Raw genomic sequence first — 13626 nt, 5'->3', positions numbered from 1 at the left:
CTATTTTTTTGTAAGAAGTAAATCAATGTATGTATACTTGTGTGTGTGTACATATACATATGTATATGTATAGATATATTATATGTATATTTGTATTATATGTGCTAGAAAGAAATGTCTGGAAAAATATCACCTCTTCTGTTAACATAGTTACTCTCACTACATTGGAACCAGGGAGGCAGAAGATCAAAATAGTCTTTTGCTATTTTATATGCTTCTGTAACATTCGAATTTTTAAAAATATGCAGTTGTAATCTTCTTGATGAAGAATTTTTGTTGTGTGATTAATTTTTTAAAATGACTATTTTTGATGGAGTAATTATTGTTTGTAAATGCTTATCTTTGGCTGTCCCACTAGGTGGTTAATGCTCAAGGATTGGACAGTGTTTTCTACTGCTTCCTGCTTCCCATAGCATCTGGGTATACAGAAGGAATCCAATAGATGCAAATTGCTAAATGGAAAAGTAAATAAATCTTTAATATTTGCAAAAAAGTTGTTTGGTTAGCCGTGCACAGGTTGTTTGTAGAAAAAGCAGTCTTCACACAGTGCTGTGCCAACTTGGGATATATGATTTGGAAAGACACATCCCACTGGAGAAAGGGAGATAGGTGGGACCTCATCTGAGGGACCCCTGATCAACAACCTGAAGACTCTGGGCTTGTTATGGTGGGCAAGAGGTGCGCTATAGTGCACTCTTGAATAGCAGCAATAGAAGACGTTGGTCCTTGCCAATGAAATGGCAAGGGGTGGGGGAACTGGAGGCAGAAAGATGAGCTACAAATGCAGCATTTGTAGCAATATGACCATGAGGTGGTGAGTGCATGGACTAAGGTTGGCATGGTATCCACCCCCCCCTTTATAATTAGAGAGAAAAAGGTTATTTTTTTGAAAATTTTTAAAGGGAAGAAATTAAAGACCATGGGGACTGAATAAACAGGGAGGAGAAAGAAAAGGGAAAAAAAAAAAAAGATGACTAAGATCTTTGGCCTGGGCATTCAAATGCTGTCAAGAAATGCAGTGGTTGGAAGGAGAAAACATTCTAGAAGATGAAACAATAAATCATGCTTGGCCTCATTGAATTGTAAATGAGTTGGGGGCATGCAGGTGGACTTACACTGGAGATGGTTGAAAGTAAAGGTTGAAGATGCACTTTTAGGAACCAACATAGGCATGAGATTTGAAGCTAATGAAGGATGCCCATCTCCATGGAAGGAGTGACAAGGTGGTGGAGTTACCTTGGCAGAGGGAGAGGGTGAGGAGGGGAAAATGGGTCTGACCAGAGAGGAGGCCAAAGAGCAATAAGAGAGAGGGAAGAAAAGCCAGGAAGTGACATTGTCACAAAAATCAACTGGAGGCCAAATTTCAAACAGTGGACAGATTGTAGTATCAGATGCTGCAGACAGTGGAGGACCACGAAGCTCTAGAAAAGAGACTACAGTTTAGGAAGAAGCAGGTTGTTTCTAACTTTCTTAAGAGTCATTTCTTTGTGTATGGATGTTAGTGGTGGGGTGGGGTGGAAAGTTTAAAATAAATCAGATATTGTTGATAAAAATGGGAATGGATAGAGTTTTGCAGCAGAAGTCCAAGGACAGAACTTATGAGAACTAGAAGAGTACAGGAGATTCAGTCAGTACCTTGTTAGCTTTTTAAGATGGGGGAGAACTGAGAATATTTAAAGGTGTAATAATGGAAAGGGCCAAATGAAGGGAATTAAAGATGGGAGATAAAGAAGGGATGGTTGCAGGAAGTGGGAAGGGGTGGGGTCCAAAGAATAAGTAAGACATCATCACAGGGAAAATGGATCTCATCCTCAGATATTATAGATAAGGCGAGGAGGAAAGATGTGACTTGTGGAGGTGACAACATGGATCCAGATGAGCTCAGTTTCTCTGTGAGGCTGGAGGCAGAGTCACCTCCAAGATTCCACAGGTTGCAAGAGACAGCAGTGTGGGCCCAGAGGAATAAGGGAAGATCTGGAGTAACAGAATGAAGGGATAGGGAGCCAAACAAAGACAAACTAGGATTGTAGAGCACCAGCGAGGGTCACGCGCATACTGGGCCACAGGGTTCTTTCATGGTGCAGTGGAAAGAGAGCAGGGTTTGGAGGAGCCACCCAGTGTTTGAATCCCTTCCCAGCAGCACAGCCCTGTCGAGTTATTTAACCTTGCCAGGCCACAGTTTTCTCATTGGTGAAATAAGGATTCTGATACCCCTTCCTTCAGGTTATTATGAGACTTAGATTAGAAAGTATCTCACCTCATGCTAAGTAAGGTCACAGACAAATGTTAGTTTTTTTCTTTGGGAGCCCAGTAACAGCAGAAAGAGAAGTGTGCAATGGGTATAATCCTGGGCTCGTGTCCTGGGCACAGGACATGACAGAAGGCCAGGGGTCAGGGGTCAGAGGATGCCCTGTGGTGGTCAATTATGGAGTCTAGTGCTCAGAGGGTGCTAAGGAGCTGGGTGAGTGACAGACCCAGGAAGTTTTAGGGGTGGGATGGGAAAAAGGAGGGTGCAGGTAATGCAGACATGTGGACAAGGGAAACAAGGCCTCAGAGGGTGACAGAGCTGAGGAACTCATCACGATTTAGGGTTTGGTCTTCAAACCTGAGGGCCCAGGAGCTTGATTTTGTCTTGGTACCCAGAGGCCATCAGGCTTGAGGATGAGTTCTCTTCTCAACAGTAAGGGTGACTTTGGTGGTAAACCACTAAAAATCTAATTTAAAATTGTTTGAACAGGCAATTTGTTAGCTCGCGTATCTGAAAATGCAGCAGTTGGGCTCTGCAGTGGACATTATTGCTGCTGCCTAACGTCAACTCCTCCCCCGCTCCTCACTGTGTAGCAGCAGTGCAGGCTGAGGAGCTGCCAGGCGCTGAGGGTTGGCCCTGACTAGTTTAAGACAATCATGATAATCCTCTCCCTCTTCCCACCCTCTTGGCAATGATTGGTTCAGGGATGGCCAAATTTATGTCAATCTGTACTAATGGGATATGAAGAAAGAATTATACTCACTTTTGAGAGACAGAACCATGGAAATCCAATTTCTTACACTGGATATGAGGGAGGAAGTGGGTAGTCCTGACTGTTACTAATGTTAGCCAGCAAGTACCACGGCATCAGGTTTGGGACTAGGCACCACGGACAATGGAGCAGAGAAAAGGAAAGGACCTACCTCCTTGATGACATCACTGAGCTGCTGGATCAACTGACCCTGAAGCCTGTTCTGCCACTGGAATTTCTACTTTGTAAGGCATACATTTCTGTACTGTTTAAGGTAGACAGGTTTTCTGTTACTTGCTGCTGAAGTCATCCTGACTGATACATGTGGGCTTCACACTGGGTTTGGTCTGGGCTCTGCTCTCTTCTGTGTGTCTGCTTTGTTCTCAGACTGACTTCCCTGATGGTAGCTGTATTAGCCAGGTTCTCCAAAGAAATGTAACCAAGGAGAGAAAGGGAGAGAGAGATAGAGAGAGAGAGATTTTAATTAGTTGGTTTAGGTGATCATTGGCTGGCAAGTCTAAAATCTGCATGGCAGGCCAGCAGGCTGGAGACCCAGGGAAGAGTTGATGTTGCAGTCTTGTCTGCAGGCAGAATTCCCTCTTCCTCAGGAGAACTCAGTCTTTTCTCTGAAGGCCTTCAACTAATTAGATGAGGCTCTCTGATATTATGGTGGGTAATCTGCTTTATTCAAAGTCTACTGATTTAAATGTTAATCAAATATATTTTAAAAAACCCTTCACAGCATCTAGACTGTTGTTTGACCAAACAACAGGGCACTATAACCCAGTCAAGTTGACACATAAAACTAACCATCGCAATAGAAAGCTGGCTTCCTGCGATGTCCACAAGCTACCAGCTTCCTCCTTCATCACCAGGAATAGTGACCATCTCTCAGTCCCAGTTTTCTAAGCAAGACTCTTGAGTTTCAGTCAGATTAGACTGGGTTAAGTCATGTGCCAATATGTGAACCAGTCACTGTGACCCTGGTGAAATGTCATGATTGGCATAAGATAGTCAGGGCCCACCTGGAGCTGGAGGTGGGGCCAGTTAGCACAGAAGCACAATAGGTGTATGGTGAGAGATAGGTAACTGATTAGAAAAAGGTTTACTGATTGGAAGGGAGAAGGGGAGATAGATGCTGTATAAACAACCACAAGTGTCTGCTACCTGACCAAACACAAAGGAGATGGACATGTCAATTGTTATGCCAACCTAATCACTTATGGAAACAATAGAAGAGTAAACCAGACTAAAGTTTGTGTGAGCTAATCAGTACATTTTATGCTCACAGAAAAGATTCACAGGGGGCCAAATTGTGATCAGAAACTTACTTGGTGGGCATAGAATCCAATTTACTGCAAGCAAGTATTTGTCGAATGTCTACTAGGCAGGGTGAAATTATCATCTGGTGTCATCAAGTTATGGCAGACTGATATATAATCATTCATTCCACTAGGCTGCACCTACAAGTCTGGATGATGGTGCTGAAGACACACTGCTAGGTGCTCACTTTCTGCTCCTACTGTTTTATCCCCAGGCTGACATGTCTTTGTAGGAATGCAGTCATTCTTCAGACTGAGTGTAATACAATGAAAAAGATTTCAACTTTTGTGTTTTGCAATCACCTTCCTTGATCAGGACTTAAAAAATTCAGTCATCCCTTGCACATTTCAAAACCTTAATATCAGGTTGTAGGGATACTTTGTGGCCCTGAACAAATTCTTCCCTGTGATTGTCATAACCATCAGCCTCCCAGTCCATACTATGCACAGCATCCAGACTGACGTTTTTTGTCTTTTAAGCCAAAACTCTTTTTTTTTCTTTAAAGAAACCCAACAGCTTTATTGAGATGCAATTGATATATCTAAAAAGTGCACATATTCAATGCATACAATTTGATGAGTTAGGACACATGCGTGCACCAGTGAAACTGTCATCACAATCAAGGTAATAAACGTATTTATCACCTCCAAAAATTTCCATGTGTTGCCCGCCCCCCTTTTGTGGAAAGAACACTTAACATGAGATCTAGCCTCTTTACAAATTTTTTAAGTGTACAAAACAGTATTGTTAGCTATAGGCACAATGTACAACAGATCTCTAGAACTTACCTTGCATAACTGAACTTTATACTCATTGAACAAAAACTCACCATATCCTCCTCCCCTCAGCCCTTGGCAACCACCATTCTACTCTCTACTCTTATGAGTTTGATTATTTTAGATACCTCATATAAGTGGAATCACAAGTTCTTCTGTGACTGGCTTATTTCTCTTAGTGTAATGTCCTCCAGGTTTATCCACGTTACAGCATATGGCAGGATTTCTTTCTTTTTTAATGCTGAATCATATTCCATTGTAGGTATATACCATAATTTCTTTATTCATTAACCCTTGGATAAACATTTGAGTTGCTTCTGCCTTTTGGCTATTGTCAATAACGCTGCGATAAACAGGTGAGCAGACATCTCTTCAAGATCCTGATTTGAATTCTTTTGGATATATACCCAGAAGTGGGATTGCTGGATTGTATGGTAGTTCTATTTTTAATTTTCTGAGAAATCTCCATATTGTTATCCATAGCAGCTGCATCATTTTACATTTCCACCAACAGAGTACCAGGGTTCCAATTTCTCCACATTTTTGCCAATACTTGTTATCCACTTTTTTTTGATAACAGCCATCCTAACAGGTATGAGGTGATATCTCATTGTAGTTTTGATTTACATTTACCTGTCCAGAGTGACTCTTTAAAAACAAAATCAGATCCTGTCACTCTTTTAAAAGCCTTTCAATGGCTTCTTCTTATCCTTGGTATAAAATCCAAACACTTGTATTTGGACTCCAGGCCCTTCATTTCCCTTAACTAGCCACTCCCACCCTGAGCACTGGCCTCATACTTACATTACTTTCCCATCTGTTGGCCTTTGTACATGCTATTTCCCTCTCTAGAATACCTTTTCCTCTTCCTTTGTTTAACTCTTCCTTATCCTTCGGGCGTGCTTTAATTATTGCCTCCTCCAGGAGGCCTCCCACTCCCCCGCCCCCAGTAATTTACCTCTTGCCTCATCCCTGATATATCTCCCACCCTGGGACTCATCACTTCTCTAGACTATAAGCTTCTTGAAAGTAGAGGCATGTCTATATTGCTCACGTTTCCTCCCCAGAGTCCATCTTGGTACCCCCTACAAAAAGATATTCAATAAGTACCCATGTAACAGCAAAGGAAGTGAGTGATTGAGGAGACGAGTGACTCCTCATTACTGATGTACTTATTAAGCACCTATTCTGGACAAGGCATTGTGCTAGGCCACCAGAGACGTGGGATTAACTCCCATGGATAACCGAGTTAGTGAAACAGAATGTCAGAAACAAACAATTCACGATTTTAAACATCAGGTATATCATGTAGATCAGAATTTCTCACTCTTAGCACCATTGACGATTTGGACTGGATAATTCTTTATTGTTAGGGGCTGTATTGTGCATTAAGATGTTTAGCAGCATCCCTGTCCTCTACCCACTAGATGCCAATAGCACTCCCGCACACCTCTAATTGTGACACCAGAGTGTCCCTAGACAATGCCAAATGTCTCTCGAGCAGCAAAATCACCCCTAGCTGAGAACCACTGATGTAGACACAAATGATCTATGGCCTGGAGTAAGGATGTGGGCCACAGACTTGGGGCAGAAGATTGAAACTCACAAATTCTAGGGAGTGGCTCTACATTTTTGAGCCATGAGTATAAAGGAAGCAAATAAACATGAAGCCCGCAAGGCTGAAGAATGTAACAGATGGGTAACACGGAGGAAGGAGTGGGTTGAGGAGGAAGAAAATAAGCCAACATTCAAACCTTAGTGTGGATTTGGGGCAAGTTACTTAATTTCACAAAATCTCAATTTTATCATTTATAAAAGCAGGATGGTAATTGTATTTACTTCACAGGGGTAGAGCGAGGATTAATTAGTTGAGGTAATGTATTAAAGTGCTTTATAGGGTTCTCAGTTCCAAGCAAGTGCAGTGAATGTCAGCTACTGTCACTAAGCTTTGACAGAAACCATAGGGCAGAGAGAATTAAATATTAAACCTTAAAGTTCTAATTAAAAATTCAAGCTCTTAGGTTAAAAAAATGAACTTATACTTAGTCTATGTAAGTCTGGATAAGTTTAATAAAACTTAGTAAATTATTATCACAGGGAAAAGACACTAGCATAAAAATCACACAGCTATGAAAATTGATGTGTGAGGAAGGGGTTTTCAAAGTGAATGGTGCGTTACATACTTGACGTCTTTCCTCATTTTAATCTAGAATGTGTGGGTTCTGGGGGTTCCGGGAAATAGGTTGTTTGGACTTGCTTTGGTTTTCAAGGTAGTTCTATGCCTAGTACATTTTATAGGATCACTAAAACCAGACAGCAAGAAGGCTGTGTAATGATGCTGCTGGGGAAGTCAGTCCTCTGAGTTCCGAGTGGATGGCTGGTAAGTATCACATATCAAGTTTCACTATCAAGTGTCACAGTGGTTCCCTGTAGCCCTTAGCACACATATCTCCCTGAGTGATGTAGCTCTGTAAATGTTTGCTGGATTGAATTGAATTGCCTTAATGAACTTCAAACAAGGCTTCAGGTGACTGTGAATTAAACCAAATTCGTTCCCCCAACCTCTCGTGGCTCATCACCAACAGAAGAGAACACATTTCACATCTGCTCAGAAAGCAAAAGGCCTGCTGTCTTAGACACACTCTTGTTTGGTGCTTCTGCAACAAGTTAAAAATCCATCTCCCAGAAGTCTCAGATTCATTTGCTCCACTGTATTTGTTAAACGAATGTTGCAATTGTAATGTGCACTGTTGTTTGTCTGTTATTTTAAGGTAGGACAATGAATGCCACAAATGATTAACTATAAGAAAAAACCTAGACACCAGATTGCTAAACCAACAACACCTTAACAAAACAAAGCAAAAAACCCACCAAAAAACCCAAAAAAGACCTCTCAAGTGATGGACTGTATTTTCAGGATTCGTTTTAAAGAGATGCTGAAACCTTCTCTGCTATAAGAAGGCCCAAAATACCAAGCTGAGATTTTTATCACAGCATTTTCTGAATCAATTCAAGCTCTGTCGATGAGTCAGTACGTTTCTATTATGAGCTTCATCAAAATTCAATGCAGTCATGTAAACAATGAAGGTATTTTTTAATGAAAAGCAAATAAATATACAGTACTTTGATTGACTGCTAATTGCCATGTAGAGGTTGGGTAATTTCCTGTTCTCAGATTTCCCAAGGGTCTTTCATCCTTAAGATTTATTTTCAAGCAGAAAAATTCATCATATTTTTGAAATTCATAGCTGGAAAGAGAGAGAGAGGTTTTCAGAGGTTTCTAATTATGGCACTTGGAATACAGTCATGATATAACTACTGTATGATAATTTTTTTTTCTCAAAGTTTATGACCTTGACTTTTTCCCCTATTATTGACTTTGACTTCCCTGTAGCCAAAATCAACTTCAAAGTCAGAAGTCAACAGCATTTACTATTATTATTTTTTGGAGTGAAAGCCAAAAAATGTCTTAAGTAGACTGCTTCTCACTAAGAATGTTGATTCCTTCTACTAACTGAGACCATCCTGGCTCCTTTCTACTCCAGCTGCCTCCCAGCAATGACAGACAAGATAGTGGGGCTTTCAGACATGCTAATGACAAACAGCCAGAGACAGGTGACAATGAGTGCCAGCCTCAGTGTGCTTTATCTCTGAGATTTTGAAATTATTAAAATCCAATCTACTCAGGAGGGAAATGGGATCCATAGAGGGTGCTTTGGACTAGGATTAAGGTCTTTAACTTCCACTGTGCTCTTCTAGAGAAAGCAGGGCCATTCTTTGGATGGGAAGCTGCTAGAAAAGAGAAGTGAAAGCTAGAAGGCAGAAAAGCCCAAAGACTTGAATAAAAATGATATCATTCAATACACCGAGCATTCTTACCGGACATGAGGTATGGGGAACTCAATTTCTGATGGGTATGCCTCCCAGGGTCAAACAGATCCGGACACATGGGAGGTACTCAGTAAATATTTGCTGAATGAATGAATGGCTGAACTGGGCTCTGGCCAAATTCATCCAGCTTGCTTGTTCTTAACTGTAATGTCAGGACACACCAATGTTGTGACAAGTTGTGAAATACGTAGCAACTAATTAGTTAATAATTATAAAATACCAGGGTTCTGGAATTATTTTTTCTATTCTTTTTCTTTTCTGTTTTTTAAAGAAATTGAAGTTGATTCAAGGTGATGTCTATAATGATGTTGCTTCACATTTTTCCATTGTGATATGATTTCTTTTGATGGTTTACTGATGTGCTGTTATAGTTATGATTACAAATGACTGTGCAACTTCTGATCATAGCTACTTCTGCTTATTTTTTAATTTTACCCATGAATAAATTTTTAATAAGCAAGAAGCCAAGGGTAGATGAATGGCATATGTAAAGTACCTCTATATCTGCATTGCATGAGAGCAAAAATGATGCTGTGCACATATCTGTTAATAATGACACAAGAGTTAAGATCACCTAATCAAAGGCAGAGCAAGACGCAAATAAAATTTGCAACATTACTCTTATCAAGAACATTAAAATTTTATATTTTATTTTCTATTTTTAACAATAGAAATACAGTGCCTTTATATGTGTTCTTTAGTGGTATTCACCAACATTAATATATATATATATATATATATTTTTTTTTTTTTTGGAGGGACTGGTTCTTTATTTCAAAAAGACAGTTGTCAATACTGTTGTCAAAACAGTTGCACTATTGGTTTTTCTTTCTCCCAATCGGCCCCAAAGAGACCACACCAAAGGAGAGTACATTTTAAGCCAGTAAGCTGCAGAATGTGCACCTAACAGACTTTACAGAAACATTAGCAAAAAGTGGGGATTGGGTAGGGAAAGAAGCTTTAAAAGATCAGCACACTGCCAGCCCACAGACTGTAGAGAGCTCTCACAGCCAGATGGTGTGGCCAGGGTACCCCAACCCCAAAGAAGCAAAGTTTCAAAATAACATAAGAAATTTTAAAGTTTTGTACATAAGCTATTCAAGATTTCTCCAGCACTGATTGATACAAAGCACAACGAGACGGCACTTTTAAAGACAGCAGCTTCAGACTCAGAAAAGGGTGATGAGATGAGTTTCATATGATTTAAGTGGCAAAAACATAATTTTCTTTCTATCTTTCAAGGAGGCAGGAGAGCAATTAAGTGGTGCCCTCAGCATAAGGGGCACATGATCCATTCTATGGAGCAGTTGGGAAGGGGGTAGAGATGGGACAAAAATTTGGTCTCAGAGGTCTCACCATCATAATTTGGTCAATTTTGTTGGGAAAAAAAAAAAGTTGTTCAAAAATAGCTTAAGGCTGAAAACCAGAACAGCATGTTTTTTGCTTTTGTTTTGTTTAACCCCTCCTGGAATACCCTTTCTGGTTTGGCTGGTACTTTGTAGAGAGCAATGAGGTTTCCCAGAGTGGAGTCTTTCCCTGGGCTCTGTTTGGCTCTCAGTAAGGCAGGCCCATACACCTCTTTCCCTCCTCTATGGAGAGGGCGATATGCATTAAGCTGAAAAGTTGCCTTCCAAAAGTGAGAAAGAGATTAGATTGCTGCTTAAGAACTGTGGAATTATTTGAAATGTTTTACATATGGTTGCTACAGCAACAACAAAAAAGGTAATTACAAAATGTGTACATCACAACATGCTTTAAAAGACCCTTTGTATTGTGCTCGCATTTCCTTAACTGTTGTTCCCAAAGGTGCTCAGCCTCTAGCCCAGCTGGAATCTCTGGGAAGAGGCAGAGACAGTTTGGTGAAAAAAGACACGGGGGCTAGGGGATGGGTAGCGTAGAGGGTGGAGGGGGAAGTGAAAGGAGAAAGCAGCCTTCCAGTTAAAGACCAGCCCTCAGTTTAAAGGTCAGCTTCGCTTCGGGCAGGCTGGCCTCAGGCAGAGTTGGGGTCAGAGGAAGGAGCAGCGGCAGGGTGGGACTGGGTGACCCACATCTCGTTCAGGTCAAGCAGAGTCTGGTCCAGCATCCTTTGTGTACAGAGGTGCTCCTCTTTGGTGCATTTCAGTTTATATTCCAAATCATCAATTGTCTTCTCCAGCTTGGCCACTGATCACTCAGCAAACTCAGCATGGGTCTCTGTGCCCTTGAGTTTATCAGCAAGAATCTTTATCTCTTCCTCATATTTGTCTTCTTTTTGAGAGTACTTCTCAGCAGCACTCAGACACTTCAGGTTCTGGTCCATCAGTCTGATCCACTCAGCCATCTCTTGGCAACAGGACTCTGCCAGCTCAGCCCGTTCCTCTGTGCGTTCCAAGTCCCCTTCAACAATCACTAACTTAATGAGCAACCTCTTCATACTTCCTATCTGCCTCTTCTGCAAGGTGCTGTTTCTTTGAGTTGGATTTCCTGGAGTTTCTTCATCTTTTAAGGCCCGGTTTTCTATAACCTTCAGACCTGTCTCACTCTCATTGGCAGCTTTTTCCGCTTCCTCCAGCTTTTGCAAGGCAGTGGCCAGGCGCTCCTGAGCGCGGTCCAGCTCCTCTTCAACCAGCTGGATCCTACGGTTCAAGGAGGCCACCTCAGCCTCAGCCTGTTCCCGGCCCGCCTTTGTCCCTCCACTTCCTGCTGAAGGCGCTCGGCCCTTTCCTCTGCATCATGGGCTGCTGCTGCAGAACCTGGATTTTGCGCTTCACCGCCTCGACTGCGGTGATCCCGGCCATGGTTCCCACCCTGCTCACGCTCCGGTTCCTGCCTCCTCCGCTCCCAACATTAATATTAACTTTGGAGTGGAGGTCTAGAAAAAAATTGAGTCTTAAAAAAAATATTCAATTAAGTAGTTAGATTAGCCATATGTATTAATGGAAGCCTTTAAATGACTAATTTCATTGCTCATATAAAAGTACTTTAATAGATGCCGTGTTAAAAACAAATGTGTGTGGCACTGTTTGCTTTATCTCACGATAAAATCGGGAGGAGGTGTCAAAAATTGAGGACACCCCAAAATGCTGAGTTTTGTACGCTTATCTCATCACATATCTGTCAGAGTGGAAAAAACAAGATTAAAGTCTCCTGAGGTGCAGTCAATTTAGTAGTTAAGAGCACAGGTTTTGGTGCCAGACTGTGTGGGTTTTTGCCATTTGCTTTGCCACTTGCTGGCTGTGTGATCTTGGGCAAATTACACAACCTCTCTGTTCCTTAGTTTCTGTATCCATAAAATGGCATTACAAACATACCATTCCATGCCAAGCACTTAGAACACTAGTGGCATGTAGCAGGTACTCACAAAACGCAATTACTACCTAACTCAAATCTCTATCATTCCATTCATTCATTTGGTCATCTTTATTGCAGACCCTTTTTTTCCCCTCCCACTCCGAGGCCTTTGTTAGAAGCATGAAGCAACAAAAAGTATTTTACAAGTCAAAATATTTCTGACTTAGACTCTGTTATGTAGGACCTCTGTGTCTCCTCAACTCCACAGAAATGTTCTCTTTTGCTAATTCAGCACCATGGGGGTGTGTTTTTGGTAGCGTAAAGTACAAGCTGTGCACCTTCTCACTCCATGGATCTTTTCTGCTGTAGGTCTGAATCAAGTGCTGCCATTCTTCAGCAAAAAAGAAAATGCAGTAAGATGCTTTCAGCCTCCACTCCTTTCCCTTAAAGTGGCTCTGAATGCCTCACTTTCATCCCTGTGGGCGCATCAAATTCCTAGCAAATGAAGAAAAAAAGAATTATGTTTGTGGCTCCTTATTATCTAGCCAAATTGGTTTTAATTTTTGGTTGGCGAAGGTAGTGGTCCCAGGAGATTGCATAACTTGCTGTGTCTGAACTGAATCCAGAATAGGGGGAACTCATTTTCATCTTGGAGTTTTTAGCACTCTGGATATCATTCTGAGAGCACAAACAAGTCAGCATTTGTCTTGGCGAGGACAGAACAGCAGTGTGAGAGAAATCTTCTTCCACTTAAGAAGGACCCCAAGCTGAATGCAAGAGCAGCGCATCTCACACAGACAGATGCAGAGAGTGCGGTCTGCAGATGCTGACCCCCCTCAGGCAGCTTCCCCCAGGCTGCACCCCTTGCAGGCAGACATTTCTCCAGCTTTCCCGGGAGCGGCTTTGAGAAGGAGAAAGAGGCAGAGTGCCCGTGGAAACTCCTGCCACATCACAGGATTCAGTTCTGCTTGAGACTGTCTCACAGCAATTTGCAAACTAAAATGTCTTCCCCAGAAAGGATTTTTATGCTGCCTGGATATTTAGTTACCTGAATTGCTTGGTGTAACTACCAGAAAATCAATACCCCCTGAGCTGAGTTGTGTAAACATAAAGCCGTGAAGAATGCTGCCAACATGTTCCTTTCTGGAGGTGATGTTAGAGTCGGCTCTACCTAGTCACTCCTCAGCCCCACATCTGTATTCCATGTTCATCTCTCATTGTACCAGCCCAGCCGAGAAAGTCATGCTCTGCAAACTAGATGGCACTCCCGGGCACGTACTAATCCACCTCCACTGGGGTGGTGCTTTTCAGAAACATTAACTGCTTGTTATCTCCAGGGCCCTCCCTCAGTTTACTGATCGTTAGGC

The 13626-nt window shown here is 41.8% G+C and overlaps 1 pseudogene; it reads right to left on the bottom strand.

Moving 5' to 3' along the window:
• Positions 1-10979: 10979 nt before the first annotated feature.
• On the bottom strand, positions 10980-11766 carry LOC134380952 (tropomyosin alpha-3 chain-like; annotated as a pseudogene).
• Positions 11767-13626: the final 1860 nt, after the last annotated feature.

The sequence above is a fragment of the Cynocephalus volans genome, chromosome 6, assembly GCF_027409185.1.
Source record: "Cynocephalus volans isolate mCynVol1 chromosome 6, mCynVol1.pri, whole genome shotgun sequence".
Classification (NCBI taxonomy): Eukaryota; Metazoa; Chordata; class Mammalia; order Dermoptera; family Cynocephalidae; genus Cynocephalus; species Cynocephalus volans.
The sequence above is the reverse complement of the archived record's forward strand: the minus strand, read 5'-3'. Positions and strand labels throughout refer to the sequence as shown.